Here is a 16,964-nt window from a genome sequence, read left to right as displayed (position 1 = left end):
GTGTTTCTCCACTACATGTCGAAAATGGAGGGAAAACAACAAAAAAGACGTCGAGTATCGTCTGAAGGTGTGGTCGTGCCACCAAAAGTGCACATATTGGTGAACATTTGTAGAGTTTGTTGTTTTTTTTATATATATCTTTCATGTATGTACACGTAATACTTTTGAAAATATAGCCTTTTCAAAATGAATGAAGCACTTATGCTAGCCCTGCACATCGAAACGACACACTAAAAAAATATGTAAGTGACGTACTTAAAAAGATAGGTTACAAGCGTAATTCCTGTAGTTTTTGAACTAAATGTACAGCAGACGTATAACTGAAAACGTATGTTTTATAATACTTTCCGTAGGAAACAATGTAGGTGGTCAGGATCTCACATACAAATGGACGTATGTAACATATAGCTGACGAAGGTAACATAAGTATATGCATGTGATATACGGAAAACTGTTAGATGTCAGACATCCTGCAATGGTATGATGTAACATCTAAGGGCAGTGCCTATGTAGCATACGGATAACGTATGCTCCGTGCTGATCTCTATAGTGAGCAAGAGGATATCGTGTATTTGTACGGATTTTTCTCTGTGCAGGAAAATAGGATTTGAAGAAGGACGATGCTAATTTCCGTGTATAGATAGACATGTGAAGGAAAAATTTTACGAAACAAGTAATTATTTACTTTTAAAACAATTAGCATACTTATGTGCCCTTGCGTCTTTCTTGAAAACACAATACTTAAGTCATTAACACAAGAAAGAAAGGGGAAGAAAATTGAAAATATGAAAATGAGACAAAAGTAAACGACGTAAGCTGTAAATGAGACCGAAGGGAATTAACACGCGATCGTATGTGCAGGTGCTTGGTCGTGCTTGTACCACAATAACTTCTATACATTACGCAAGAAAACTGAAAAGAAATATCACACCATTTGTATTTGTATGGTATCTAGCTTTAAAGATAGGGTCATTTATGATAAAATATTTGTATAGTTCCAACATGGAACCATAAAATCTTCAGTTATCTGCAGGACGGGATTTAGAGGGGTGCAAAGGTGCACGTGCATCTCCCCTTCGTTGTAAATATACAATATTTAAAATGAGAAGCTAGCAGTGAAAATAACACTTTTCGAAACTTTCTGCCATCATATTTCCGTTTGAAGCTTAAAACAAAGCAGAACTTTGCAAAAGGAAAAATTTAAGTCGATTTTCTAAAGGTAGACATAAGGAAAAGGATTCATCAAACAAAACAATTATAACATTGTCAAATAGGGAAGAAAACACAACCCAGGAGGAAAGAACATTTTTTTCCTGCATAATACTTGCAGTCCTCTGATCTGCAAAATACTTTCCTCCGTTCTATGCATCAGTGTTCTCAAGGGTAAAGAATATTGTCACATGTCACTTTGAACAGTTTCAGTGTGATTGGTTATTTGGGTAGTTATTGGTGCACCCCCTCAGACAATCCTGGATCCGGCCTTGGTTATCTGTTGTAATTGTTTAGAAACACTTTCAAGTTGTTTTACAGGGTGAGCGGAAAGTAAACTGGTACTCAAAGTTGTTTATAACTTTTATAAATATGTAATAATAATTTTCAAGATAGAAAATATTTTAAAGTGGGGGCACAGTGGTTCAGTGGTAGAATGCTTACCACTGATGCGTGAGTTCCTTGGTTCGATCGCCAGCCAAATAAGTTCGCGGTGGACAACATCATGTCCTCGGGTTTTTTTTTCGGATACTCCTTGTTCCTCCCTCATTCTCATTCCACCAATTGTTCTATCATCATTCACTTTCCTTAAACGTCTACTTCCTTAGCCTAAAAGGGCATAAACTGGGGGCGTTAAAATCAAAGATTCTATTTCATTTTATAAAAATTATAAAGTGTTGGAAATCTAAGCATATTGTAATACTATCATTTCAGTAGTAAAAGATAACAGGAAAAGTGTGTAAAGGAGCTCAGCTGGCTTTGTGCTAAGACATGAGGCATTTAGTAATACAGGGTGTTTCAAAACAACACCGACAACGTTTGAGAGGTGATTTCTGACACCAAGAGAACACAAAAAGTATAGACCAACCTGGATGCACAAATGCTTTCTTTCGGAGTTATAGGCTGCCGAAAACACGAAAAAATAAATTTTAAAGGTCCATACCCGCAAAACTATGGGTCCTATCGTAGTCGAGTCAAGACTTCACTAAGGAACTAACATGTGAACTATCCAAAAATACGTGGTTCAGAATCCTGCAGTACTTCCGCAACAATTTTTATACAGGGAGTTTGGCTATGAGCATATAATTTGAAGTATTCACTAACTACCTCTATAAAAATTGTATCAGAGGTACTACAGGATTCTGAAACATGGATATTTGGATAGGGCACATACTAGATCCTAAATAAAGTCTTGTCCCGACTACGGTAGGTTTCATAGTTTTGGAGCTAGGGCCTTTAAAATTCATTTTTTCATGTTTTCGGCAGCCGAAAGGAACCATTTGTGCTCCCAGGTTGGTCTATACTTTTTGTCTTCTCTTGGGGTCAGGAATCATCTCCCAAACGTTGTCGGTGTTGTTTGGAAAAGCACCGTATAGCCAAGGAAGGGGCGAGTCGTGCATGGACCTCGTGCCACAGCCAGGGTTACCATTCGTATTCTCCGGCATGTCCTTTTTTTCTTTTTTCTTTTCTTTTAAGAGTAAAATAAGCGTCCGGGCGGAGTTTCTCACACAGTGAAATTGTGTGAGTCTTCTATCAATTCGAGAAAAATCGAAAATTGAGATAGGTTACTGTAAATATTTCCACCTCAATTCTTGTAAATATTTGTATTTATCAATCGCAAAGGAAGAGTTTAATACTTGAATACAGCTCGGAAGGGATGCTACAAGTGTGGGCTTGATACTGCCTTATGCAAAGCGAAGTCCTGCGAAAGCAGGCGTCACGCTGCACTACATGTGCTCTCGGGAGCAAAAGAGGGTTTCTTTCTGGTACATTTTCAATTTTGGGCAAAAGTCTCACGAGATAAACCTGAAGAGTAGGAAGCTTGACTTAAAACTGGAATATTGTGTTGTGTCTAGAAAGACAGTCACATGAGTCTCATGAATAAAATCACAATCCAGGTGCAGTCGTCCGGGCTTTGAGTTCCGTAGATCTGTTCTTTTCGGACAAAGTGCGTCACATAAACAACTGTAGATATCTAACGAGCACTCCTAAGTCCCTGTATTTCCTTCCTCTATTTACTCATGACACACATTGCCAGTTACCGCAGAACGCAATCAACATTCCTTTGATTTTGCCACGCACCTGACGAATATTTCTGGGTCTTTGCGACCTTTATCAGTCCTTGACAAGGCTAAGTATTTTCACTGAATCGACTTTGACTTCGTTTTCTGATCCTAGTGGCGGATCTAGGCACGGGTCGGGGGTGCTAGGGCCCCAGTTTTTTGAGTGACAACTATAATTTAAGCTACTATTTATATATTTCTGAAAGCTTATAGTAGACTTATGATATACCTATCATAGTCTGGGTTGTGTCCCCCTGTTTTTACCTTCTAGATCCGCCACTGCTCATGTCTTCACTCTTTTAGACCCGAGCCAAAACCACACAAAAGCACCCAACATAACCACTCCTTTACAATAGTATACGCAAGTGACAGTAACACCACTTGCAGGCGAAAAACATCATTGAACCCTCTTCCACAACACAAAATGTGGCCAACCTGCGCCATGCAGTTTTCCGAAAAACATAGAAAGTCGAACACTTCTGAGACAGGCCTCGTACAATGATATCGGTGAGAATTTAACGCGTAAGTACGATATTACATGGAGATGATATAAAGATTTTTAATGTAATTGTATTTATTCTGGGTAAAGTTATTTTGCAAACATAAATAGTCAAATGGTCTGAAAAGAATTTTCTTTCTTTGATTTTTTTTATAATAAGACTCAAAAAATAATATTTTCAATAAAAATAAAACCTTTAATATAGTGTACAAATATATATCGTCAAGATATTCAGTTTTTTAAGCATGCTGAAGATTTAGGAGTAATATAGGATGGCAAATTTCTCTTTCAAAAACATCTTCAAGCAGTGATATCAAAAGAGAAAGAAAAATTATATTGAAATGACTGTGTCGAAATTTTGAAAAATATTAACATTTGTGGAATTCTTTATATGTGTAATGTCAGATCACATTTGGAATACTGTACAGTAGTGGAATGAAAAAACTCGAACTTTTGTTTTGATTACTAATAGCGCAGAAAATTTACCTTTTAATGTGAAAAAGACAAATAAATAAATAAATAAACAGAGTAACCGGAGCATGCTTTGAGGCACCGCAAGTTTGATATTTCATATTCTATTAATAAGTTCGCATATACCCTTCTTTTATTGATACTATAAAAACATTGAATGTATTTGTTATATCTCTTTACAGTATAATAAATATATTTGTACACGTCCCTTGTTTATGATGTATTCAGGATGATAATTAACATTGTTGTCTCCCCGAGCTATTAGAAAATGCTCGTTATCACTGTTAGCCGACAAATTTCTGTACTTTCCAAAACTGCAGTATGAGAAAAACCTGGTACCAGAAAACTTACCGCCCCTGACAATGACCCATGTTACCCGAGGCGTAAATACTGTCCTTACTGTACTTATCTACATTAATAGTTATTTGTTAATATCATGCGGGAAATATTTTTCAAAAGCTAACAATTTTTCTTTTGTCAGTTTCTCGTAAGTGAAAAGAGACAATGAAAGGTAACTTCCCACAATAATAGATAATGTTATTCTATACCAGAAAATACGAATCAGAAGAATAATCAATGTTGCCATCCATAGAAATTACAGTGTGACCAAAATCTGAATTACCGAAAAATCTAGATTAAGGCAGAGACTAGAAAAATGAACTCAACTGTAATTGATGACTTATCATGTTATCTGTGTCCCTTGTTAACTACTTTTTAAATACTATTTGTATTTATTTTGTAATAACTTACATAAGTTTTTTACAAAATAAATAAATTAGAAAATAAATACAAATATTATTTAAAAACTAGTTAACAAGAAACCAAGACAACATGATTAGTCATCAATTACCGTTGAATTCATTTTTCTAGTCGCTGCCTTAATCTAGATTTTTGGGTAATTCAAATTTTGGTCACACTGTAATTTCTATGGGTGGCAACACTGATTATTCTTCCGATTCGTATTTTTGGGGTGTAGAATAACATTATCTATTATTGTGGGAAGTTACCTTTCATTATCTCTTTTCACTTACGAAAAACAGGTAAAAGAAAAATTGTTAGCTTTTGAAAAATATTTAGTAAAAATGAAATGAAATCTTTGAGTTTTACGTCCCACGGTTCAGTCCCACAATTATGGGATTTTGGTTAAGGGAGGCACATGAGTAAGGAAAATGAATCATGATAGAATTACTGGAATGAGAATGTGGGAGTATCCCGAGAAAACTCATGAACGCAATGTTGTCCACCACTAACTAGCACTAGTTTAGTCGTTTAGCATTAGACATAATCGTGCGATCTTAAACATTTTATGTAGCCATTCTGCATAAACTTACGGACAGTAGGCAGCCACGGTAGCTTTGAAATTAAATGAAATCTTTCTATTTAATGTTTCACAATTATGCCCTTTAGTCTAAGAGAGACGATGATTAAAGCATTGAATGATGATGGAGGAATTGGTGGAATGATAATGTGGGGGGAATAGGGAGTACCCGAGTAACCCACCGACAAGATGTCCATCACACATCCGCAGTATCGTCAGCGCGAGAGAAAAGGAGGGGGGGAGTTCAATCTGACATGTTCATATCGTTTCAGAATCTTTGCATACACGTCTTAATATGACACATATTTAATTGGATCAACTTTACAATACCCAATCCAACTGATATCCTTACGTGGACGGAGCTCCTTCGTGGCTAAGCGGTTAGCGTACGCGCCTTTGGAGCAGGAGATCCGGGTTCGATTCCCGGCGGGAGCTCATGTGGTTCGGATTCCACGTTAATCAGTAGGTCCACGTCTCATGTAGCCTCGCTGCTGAACGGGACGTTAAACTCAAAATCAACTCAACTCAACTTACGTGGACGCGAGAAATAATACTCAATTAATTTTAACAAAATGGGTCGAAATTTTAACTTTTACTACCTTACTTACCTATCGATGCACAGTTGGAGCGTGTATTGTAAAGTTGAACTGTTTTTCGTATGTTGTTTAAAGGGGGAGAGGGGTTAACCCGGATATCTCCCTTTGGTACGCCACTGGGCATGGAGAGTAGCAAATTTTATGAGGGATAAGTGTGGGAAGGCGTATAAACCCTATCTTTCGGACTATTCTTTTGCGTAATTGACACCGGCAGAGATCGTGATTGCAAGCCCGCCCGGAAACGATCTAAGAACCACCGTCACTTTATTTTAGAAAGACTGTACTTAGCTGACGAGCCACTAACACGTGTTGGACTAACGATTGGCTACATGTAGTAAACAAGAAAGCAATAAATGGGTTAAATGTAATCCGCTACGTACCAGACACTACCATAAATCCATTGTCAATGACACCAGCACTAAAGCACCACTTGTAGTCAGCACTGCTTTCTTTCAACTGCGATCATTCACTGTGGAAGCCGCCAACAGACTCCTTCCCCCTCCCTACAATCTACTGATAAGCTACGTCATAGATTTCCGTGGACTTCAGCCCTTGGCATGCGTTTATAACACGTGTCAAAACAGCTCATAATAATATTAACATTTAAATCAAACGACTCTGTTTTTTCCCGCCAAAAAGAAAGAGCTCGTTGGATGGTTTACCTCAAAGGAACCGAGGAGCGTCTCTCCTCCAAACAGCCAGCCATTCGGAAGAAACATACAAGGAACTCCTTAGTTCCACCTTCTGTGACACGACTCTGGCAGGAGGCCCAGTGATGCAACACACGAAATACCAACCCCCAACAACATTTTTTAAAAGTCGTCTACGCTGAAGGGGGAGAGAGACATCCAGTACTTTTCCATTGATGATTGCTTTTTTTTTTGTTACTGTCGAGAAGGATGAAACACAAGTCTGTAACGGTCGTGGAAAAGTACCCTGGTTTCAAATACTTGAGAACTAAAATATTTGTATCCTGTGCACAATATTAGAATTTGAAAGGAAAAGTGACTAGGCAATGCAGTAAAAGAAAAAAATAATAAATATATGACATTGAGGAACTGCCAACCGTTGGATCAACAGATGGGATATAATTCCGGAAATTCTCACAAAACTGAAAACATATGCACCCACAGAAGACACCCACACAAATATCACAGCTGCTCCCACAGGCAGGTAGGTCCAATACTGTCTATCAGGAATGGCCAACTTTTTAAAATTTGAGATCTACTTCTCATTTCAGAAATTGTTGGCGCTCTACTTGTCTGTTTACAAGTCCACTAAAGAGAATAATAAAATAGTGCCAGTGTTCGATTCGGACAGTTTGAAACCCATCACAGGCTACCTCTTATGACGCCTTGGGCACCCCTGCTGTATATGATGAAATTCAAGTTCTTGCAGGAGGAGGAATTACAATGCGAATTTTACCGTTACGTTCAACAGCTATAAACTAACAGGCAACGTTTTGGTTTCTTTTGTTTTGAGTCCCTTTAAGGTACCTACCGGGACATAAACTTAAGACGTAAACCAACACATTAATTCGAACCACATAAGATCCCACGTGGAATCGAACCCAGGGTTTGCGTGTCGAAGCCATTAACACTATCACTTAGCCACAAGGTGGCTCCACATGCATTTTTTTGTAATTTTTGTTTCTTTTTGAGAGGGAATTCTGCAAAAAGTTTTAGTGAAACTTACGTAATAATAATAATAATAATAATAATAATAATAATAATAATAATAATAATAATAATAATAATAATAATAATAATAATGTGAAATAATATTATACTCCTATTAAATCATAAGATATTCACTTTCTTATCAATTGGAAAAGCTGGATGGTACAGCCCCTACTTCGGGAACAAAGAGGTTTCTGGTTCAATTCCAGGCTATGTTAATTCGTAGTGGACAACATCACGTTCATGGGATTTCTTGGAGGTTCTGCGATTTCCTTCTACATTCTTATTCTACAATTTTTCCTACAATCATTCAGTTTCATATGGAGGGATGAAAGTTTTAAAGTGGTGGAGCGTTTAGGTCTGGTGTGTGGGGTCCTTGGTTCCATTCCCGGCCAGGTCGGCTTGTAATGAACAACATCGTGTCCATGAGTTTTCTTGAGGTACTCTGTTCCCTCCCACATCTCATTCCACCAATTCTTCCATCATCACTCACTTCCTTTAATCATTATTTCCCTTAGCCTAAAGGACATAATTGTGGGACGATAAAATGAAAATTTTCATTTAATTTCATTTTATTTCTAAATCCCTGCTTATAGGGTAAAAAAGCGATGACAAGGGAATTGTGATTATATAGCTATATTGTATAATGATCATCGTGTCTTAGATACCGCTCAACTATTTTCTACTGCTGTTACAACAACTACTACTACTGCTGCTGCTCCTCCTCCTCCTCCTCCTACTACTACTACTACTACTACTACTACTACTACTACTACTACTACTACTACTACTACCAGTGGCGGATGCAGGATATGATCAAGGGAGGGGCTAAATCATAGTTTGCCGTTTTATCCAGTGTAAAGCAAGATTGAAGCCCATTTTATCCGGTGTATACCTGAGCGTAGAGATGCAAGGGCTCGAAAAAAAAAACCGGCTTTTTTGAAAAAAAAAACTCGGTTTTTGAAAAAAAAACTCTACTGCTTTGCTTTTTTGCTTCGGAAATTTTGGGCTTTTTTCAAAATACTGCTTTAAATTGATAAAACAGACTTTGTATCGCTTTTCTATAACACAAAAAATCATTTAATTAGTGGTTGATACTGATAATAATATAAAACATCGAAAATAAACTATGAATTTCGAAAAAATATTTCAAACAATTTTTCTTCAACATATTTACATTATGAATTCCACAGGATTAACCAATGTATATAATAAGAATTTTTTAACCTCCTATATACAAAAGTAAGCAGAGTTGGCAAGAACCGTGGTTGTTTTTGAAAATACCAAAAACCCGTTTTTTGGGGGATGTTTAAACCAGGCTTTTTTGGTTTAAACCAGGCTTTTTTGACTTAGATTTTTTGCTTTATGTATTTATATTACATATTCACAGAAATAGCCTAAGTTTGTTTCGCCTTGATGTTATTATGCAACAGCGGGGTATGCCGGAAGAACTCCCATAAGCTTAAAGAAGTGCGGTCAGTGAATTTCTTAAGTTGAGAATCTCCCGCCCTAGCCATTGGGAAAATCCCGTCATTACTTGAAATGTAAGACAATAACGGGAAAATCCTGTTATTGCTTTGCATGTAAAATTTAAAGGTCAACGTACCATAATCAGTACGCTAAAACTGAGGTATTAAATTACAAATTTAGTACCGGTACGTAGATATCATTGAAAGTCCAATCCAAGCTAATGTTGGAAGCTACGTAGGCAATCGATAAATTTTGCCAATTTCTATCAATATATTTAAGCAATATTGGCTTCTTTATAAAACAACACGCATTTAGGCGTGTAGAAATATACAATTTGGTTTGTTTCGTATATTTAGGCTTAACATCCTTACGAAATACCGAGGTTATCAAGGAGAAGACTTTCGCTTAAACTGACATCCGAACCGCTACTTGGTTTACGCATGAAAGAAGGATTGTGGTTCGACCGAGAATTGAACATGGGACACCTTGATTAAAAGGTGAAAGGGAAATAAAACTATTGCAGGTAGTTTGATATCTGGAAACGTTACCATGAAGTTCACACGATTCGCATTTTTCATTCTTTTTATTTTTGTGGTTTAAACCAGTTATTAAAAAAAAAGTTGGTGTAAATCAGCCAACCCTAAAAGTAAACACTTCTTTTTAAAGAATACACAAATAACTAGCAAAATAGTATGTAGTATTTTTACTTCAAAATATTCCATACCCTCTTTTTGAAACAAAATAAAATTAAAATAAAACATAAGAGAAATACTTAGATTTATATGATACACTTAAAGGCTGCACATCTAGAGCTTTTGGTTCTGTATATTCTTGAAATTCTACAGTTAAGTTTTATAGAACCACCATCACATTTTACCCAATCCTCAAGTTTTCTGAATTTTTAACAAGAGGGATTCAACATATCATTACGGAACTCCCCCCCCCCAAAAAAAGACTACGGAATATATTTAAGTTAAGCTAAATACAACTACACAACAAACATGACTGAGTGATTAGCTTTTGCGCTTCTATCGGGAAGTCCGGGATTCAACCAGCATTCGACCATTCTGACAAAGCTTTTCTTCATTCCGTCTGTGAATGTAGAAATAGTGCGTGTACTGTGAGTTGGGCGACTTCCTTTTTTATTGTTTTTAAATCGTTGTTATTACTAATTACCAGCAGTGACGGTTTTGCGAAGGTTAGGGGGGCGGTCTTTCGGACTGAAGCCCGTTCCCCAAAGTTACGGAATGTCTGCAACAAATGAAATATCTATTATTTATGCCTTTACTCATAAACTTTAAGCTCCCGTCAAATAAAAATTACGAATGTTTAAAAAAACTAAACATTAGTAAGAAACCCTTCCCAAAATACTTTTCTAAATCCGCCACTGATTCTCAGTATAAAATGATTTTTAAAGTTGTATCCGGAAGATTATTGCTAAACATATAAACGAAACGAAATATTAGTTATGCCTGTACTCATAAACTTCAAGCACTTCCCAAATAAAATTAGGACTTTTTAGGAAACGAAACAATCAGAAAAAACCCTCCTAAAGTACTTTTCTAAATCCGCTACTGATTATTTGTATAAATTGGTATTCAAGGTTGTGTCCGGAAAATTATTGCTAAATCACTTCACAGCTACAGTATAACAGAAATGTGGAAGTACGGTTTGACGGATATATTGAAAAACGTACGCTTTGACGGATAAATAGAAAAACGGGCAAGTTTAACTTTTGCGCTAGAAGCTAGAGTACTAAAAGCTCTTAGAAATGAAACACGGATGACAAACTAGAGAAGAAAAAAGATGTCGATAACTCAAAAGTTAAAATAAAGTTAAATAGCCTCTAAAATTACCCTCAAATACTACATTCTTCATGTTAGCTTTAATTCGTAAAACATGTGCTCCATCCATCTTGATGGTGAATTTCAGAGCGAAATATTACATTCAGGTCATGGAATTTTTATCTAACTATAGAATATACTATAAGAAAGCTATTTAGATAGAAAAATCATGAAGTTGAAAAAAGCCAAAATTTCCAAAATTCTCATTTTTTCCCAAAAAAGCCGGCTTTTTATGTAAAAAAACCATCGATTCAAAAAAGCCGGCTTTTTTGCATCTCTACCTGAGCGTGAAGGGGGGGCTATAGCCCTATAGTCCCCTTGGATCCGCCCCCGACTACTACTACTACTACTATAATATAATAATAATAATAATAATAATAATAATAATAATAATAATAATAATAATAATAATAATAATATGTTGTAACTAGCAGCGTTCACCCCGCTTCGCTGCGGTCACCCCGGAACGCAATAAACTTTGTTACTTAGATAATTTTTACTTTTTCGCTTTCAAGGGATATGATAAAAACCATAGAAGATTGCAGTAAATCTTAACATTATATCGCCTGTCATTTATGTTAACCCGCCCCGCTTCGCTGCGGTCATCCCGGTGCTGGCATATTGTAAAAGTGTCTGTAAAAATAAGCAAATCAATTAAAAAATTTTAAACAGAAGATTCAAGCTATTTTCCGCTGTATATCGCCTGTCATTTATGTTAACCCGCCGAGTGACACGGTCATGCGGGTTGCATATAAATACGTTTATTTTTACCTATGATGAACTAATAACAAAGGATTTGTACGTTATGGACACTTGAATGGTCAATTATCTCAAGACACTGGTAATTAAAAATTAAAGTGATATGATAAAAACCATCTAGGGTCCAAATCCTAATAACCCCCCAAAAATGAAAGAAATTGGTTCAGCCGTATTAGCGTGATGAGCGGACAAAATATTGTACGTTCTCTTTTATATATATAGATTACACAAATGTTTGAAATGTCACAAGCATTTTATAAAAGGTGTAAGATGAAAGAACTATAAGAGCTTAAATTTGAAGGATACGCAAACCAACCATGAGCAGCCATATCGTTGCTCGTGCACGAAAACTATTCAACTTAAAAAAAAAAAAAATCATATTTTATAAAATGAATGAACTAGAATGAATATAGGTCAATAGCTTCTATTTTTAGAAGATTTAGTACAAAAAACTGAGCTCGTTATCAGGTGAACTTGAGCAAGCAAGGAAAACGTCAAAGTGATATGCACTTTGAACTAGACGTTTCTTGAATCTAATTGTAAAAACAAGTATTTATCAGTATTAATTTTGAGTATCCACTTATAGTACCTCGACGGAACACTAATTATTTATATCCTATTGTAATTGAGAGACCTAACGTAAGAGAATTAAAAGATCGAACCGAGTGTGGAACTCAGCCCTATCCCAGAAGCAACGATTAAGCCGATCAGGGGATAAAAAGCAAAAAAAAAAAAAAAAAAAAAAAAAAAATTGTTACTTCCAAGGAATTTTTATTGGTTAGATAGTTCGAGATTTAAAATCTCTTTTGAGAACCGAGGGTGTATGAGACGTGAACCTGAATTTAAACATGGGGTTAAAACTAACTGGGAATCGAAGCTGGGTTTAAAATTATTATGCTTCAGTCGAAAGCACGTAGCTGAAATATTCAGATCGATTAAAAAGAACTTTTAGAATGGAAATAGAACGAAGTGGATCCTCTGAATGTGCTTGTAAATGACACGACACATGTATTATAGATTGAGGCGTTCAAATAATTAGAGCCCTTCTATTTCGAGTGTGCCCTCGGAAAATATGTGAAACATACCCCCGCCGCCCTCTTACGGAGGAAACCGTGCGTTTGTTTGGGAAAACAAGTGAATGACCTCGGCTGTATTGCCAACTTGTTATTCATTTGTTTGGTCTTGACGTTTGAAGATCGTAGGATCGGCTACTTACAAGGGAGGGTCACGAAGTGTCTCCGCTGAGATTCGAACGAGACAATTGTGTTTGCATTTGATATATTATAACAAGACGAATCACAAAGTTATACGTGGCACCGGACGGGGTATCGTGAGTTACAACATATTTTCTAATGTAAAAGAAAAAAAAAAACTGGCAGAATAGTTTGAATCGAGTGAGTCATTTGTTTGGAAACAGTTGGGTAAATGGAAAACTCGGCGAATACATATCCAATCGTTTTCAAGGACACACTTCTTGGCGTAAAAAAAACTTCGCCCCAGGGTATCCAACTCAAAATTTTCTAAAGGCAAGGAGGGTTAAGTAGCACATCGTTTGAAAGCTGTTGTTAAATGAAAGAAGATGGGGCAAGTCTTGACTTTCTACGACAACCCTGTTCGAAATAGCGGCGGGTCAAAATGTAAACAAAAAATTAATTGAAAAGTCCATGGGCACCCCTATAAATCGGAAACGATGACACAAATGTGAAAACAGGAAAGGAATTGTGATATTATTTTCAAAGTACAACGATTTAAGTTAAACGTATTGTTCCAGGGCTCCCACTGGATCCCAGGTGGGGTCCAACTTAAAAGTTTCAAATGGCAAGAGGGGTTAAGTAGCACATCATTTGAAAGCTGTTGTTAAATTGAAGAAGATGGAGCAAGTCTCGACTTTCTATGACAACCCTGCGCAAAATGGCGGTGGGTCAAAATGTAAACAAACGCTTAATTGAAAATCTATAGCCACCTTGAATCCAAAATGGCCGCTTAAAACCTATATCGAAAGGATAGGCATATCAAACTGCTGAAGCTAGGAAAAAGAAATTTGGCACAAATGTTGGTCAGTAGGTGACGAAAAGATGCGAAATGTTCAAAAACGCGAAATTTTGAGTTCAAAATGCCGCACTATGTCCAGTTCAAACCACTGGTGTTGCAGAAGCGAAATGTGGTATTTACGTTTATGGTTAATAGCAGACATCCTCAAAATATGAAAGAGCATAATCAGTAATCCAATATGGTTGCAGCGTGAAAAATGATTTTGTGTAGCCTTTAAATATGCTATTTCTTGGAATATTGTGACAAACCAACAAAGTTTGCGCAGCTCGATGCACTGAAATGATTTGCAGGTGGTTTAGTACTGTCCACTAATCTTGTAAATGAATGGTTTTTGTACGTATATTTGGTGTTGCTTGAAATATTGCTTTCAAACCAACGAATGGCATACAAATGTAACCATCACGAATACGTTACAATAGAGCCCCCAACCTCACTGGTGCAGCAACTCCTTTATGTATCAGGGGGCGCGGTGGCTCAGTGGTAGAGCGTTCACCTCCGGTGCTTGGGGTCCCTGGTTTGATCCTAGCTCGCGCCGTGTGGACTTTGTGGTGGACAAACACCGTGCTCGTGGGTTTTCTCGGGGTTCTCCCGTTTCCTCCCACTTTCTTCATTCCACCATTTCACTCATCTCTCATTATCACCGTCTCCTTTAGCCTAACCGGCATAACCGTGGGACGTAAAACTTAAAGATTTCATTCATTTTTCCTTTATGTATCAACTACATATGACAAAATTAGAAAAAATGCCCATAGGTATTCAACTTCTGTTTAGCAGTGGAAGTCAGAGTTATGTGCTTATTGTATATTTGTTATATTCACGTAAAAGATATCGAGAGAACCGTGACGAACGGGCATTAGAAACAAAACTATATGTGTTGTTACGGAATGAAATAATAGTTGAAGTGAATCGAAATTCAATTGTTCTTTAGTCTTCTTACTGTTTCTAAATACATACTAGAGAAAAATAGAGATTTAGATTTGTACTGGTATGAATGACATAGGTTTTAAGCGGCCAGCTTGGATTCAAGGTGGCTATAGATTTTCAATTAAGCTTTTGTTTAAAACATTTTGACCCCCCGCCATTTTGCACAGGGTTGTCGTAGAAAGTCCAGACTTGCTCCATCTTCTTTCATTTAACAACAGCTTTCGAACGATGTGTTACTTAACCCACTTTATCATTTGAAAAGTTTGAGTTGGATCCCGTCTGGGACCCTGTGGGGCACCCTGGGGCAAACTTTTTTTTTATCTCAAAAAGTGTGTCCTTGAAATGAGGGGATACTTGTTCGCCGAATTTTCCATTTACCCAACCGTTTCCGAACAAATGACCCGGTTCAAACTATTCTGAGACCTTTGTAGCTTTTACATTACAAAATATTTTGTAACTCACGACATTCCACCCGGTGGCACGTATAACTTTGGGAGTCGTCTAGTTATAATATATCAAATGCAAACACAATGCTCTCGTTCGGATCTCAGCGGAGCCACTTCGTGACCCTCCCTTGTTAGAATGGCCAACAAGGCAGTAAGCAGCGAAGTCCGTGAAATAATTCATGGTGGGAACCTTGTCTGCATCCAAACATTGAAGGATCTCGGCCGTAGCAGCTTTGTTCCACTTCTTTTGAGGGAGATACGGGAAAATACACGTCGATAGCAGAGCCAGCAGAGGCACACTTCAAAAGAGAAAGGCTGTAGTAGCTAAACTTAATTGCTGACGTTAAAAATGGGAATATTAACTTTCATCCAGTTTGAAAGCAAGGAAGATTCTAAGCATAATTCATTTGTTAATAAAGTCAAAAGATCGGTAGAACGAGAAAGCGTTCTGAAAAATTGGGGCACAAATCATTCGTAGTCACAGATACATTTTATTTGTACAGAGTATTTGATTTGCAATGGAAAAGTAGAATATCTTGGAGCAAAACCATGGAAATTATGGAAAAGTGATGAAAAATAACTGAAAGCTTTCGAAATGTGGGTGTGGAGAAGAACGAAGAAAATTAGGTTGGTAAAGCGAGAAACGAATGAAAGTGTGTTACAAATGATGAGGGAGAGAAGAACAATTTTAGATATTATTAAGAAGAGGAAGAGAAACTGGTTGGGACATTGGCTAAGAAGGAACTCTATCATGAGGGTCGTGGTAGAGGGTATGGTGGCAGGACAAAGAGGGAGGAAGCGAAGAAGACTACACTTAACAGACGATATCAAAACAGAAAAATCGTACGTGAAGACGAAGAGATTAACAGAAGACGTGTAAGATGGAAGCTTCTCAGTTGCGACAAGGACCTGCCAATAATAGTAAAATATCTGTGATGATAATGTTGATGATAATAGATCTAATTCTTATCTCTAAATTCATCAGTAGACACTAGTACTTTTCTAAGAAAATAAACTCCAAGCATACTCACACAAAATACTTTTCCAATTTCGAACTCTTTTATCACACACTTTCTATAAAGACACTCTCGCATAGTTCGTGCTTCATTAATAACAAAGCCACACACACAAAATAAAGATACCGGACTCCAGGGCATGGATTTGATATACGTATTTTGTTACACAGAATCCAAATTTCAAAAGCCTAGGACGATTGACAGTGTTAATTCTTTTTATGGGCGAAAAACTTCAGCGATTTTGGATAGGGACATACACATAATACACCTATTCAAAAATCGAAATTTCAGTTCAGCTGATCCCAAGGTATAAATTCGATGTATTTTGTTGCACAGAATCCAAATTTCGAAACCCCAGGACGATTGATCGTGTAAAATTTGTTTTATGGGCGCAAAACGTGTGTCCTTCCTATGCAAAATCACTCAAGTTTTTCGCCCATAAAGAAGAAGAATTGACACGTCCAATCGTCTCGGCGTTTTGCAGTTCAGACTCTGTGTAAAAAAATTAAATTGAATCCATACCCTGAGATAAGATGCACAGAACTTTTATTGTGTGTAGTGTTTATGGCTGTGTTATTTTTATGTTAATAAGTGCTGCGTAACATGGTTTAATTTAAC

General features: G+C 36.9%; 1 protein-coding gene across 5 annotated transcripts in view; it reads right to left on the bottom strand.

Annotated features, from left to right (window-relative positions):
• LOC145669024 (sodium-coupled monocarboxylate transporter 1-like) overlaps nucleotides 1–16,964 on the bottom strand; it is a 159,507-nt gene that overhangs the window by 90,598 nt on the left and 51,945 nt on the right. Inside the window, exon 1 of one of the 5 annotated variants that reach the window (XM_081737366.1) lies at nucleotides 6,819–6,933. The exons of 1 other annotated variant lie outside the window; for it this stretch is intronic. The gene's annotated coding sequence lies outside the window, so the exon portion shown is untranslated. Of the gene's footprint in view, nucleotides 1–6,536; nucleotides 6,692–6,818; nucleotides 6,934–16,964 lie in introns of those variants that run through there. 3 more of the 5 variants (XM_081737364.1, XM_081737365.1, XM_081737369.1) reach the window with 3 other exon arrangements.

The sequence above is a fragment of the Thermobia domestica genome, chromosome 13, assembly GCF_964235325.1.
Source record: "Thermobia domestica chromosome 13, izTheDome1.hap1.1, whole genome shotgun sequence".
Lineage (NCBI taxonomy): Eukaryota > Metazoa > Arthropoda > Insecta > Zygentoma > Lepismatidae > Thermobia > Thermobia domestica.
This window is presented reverse-complemented; position numbering and strand designations above follow the sequence as displayed.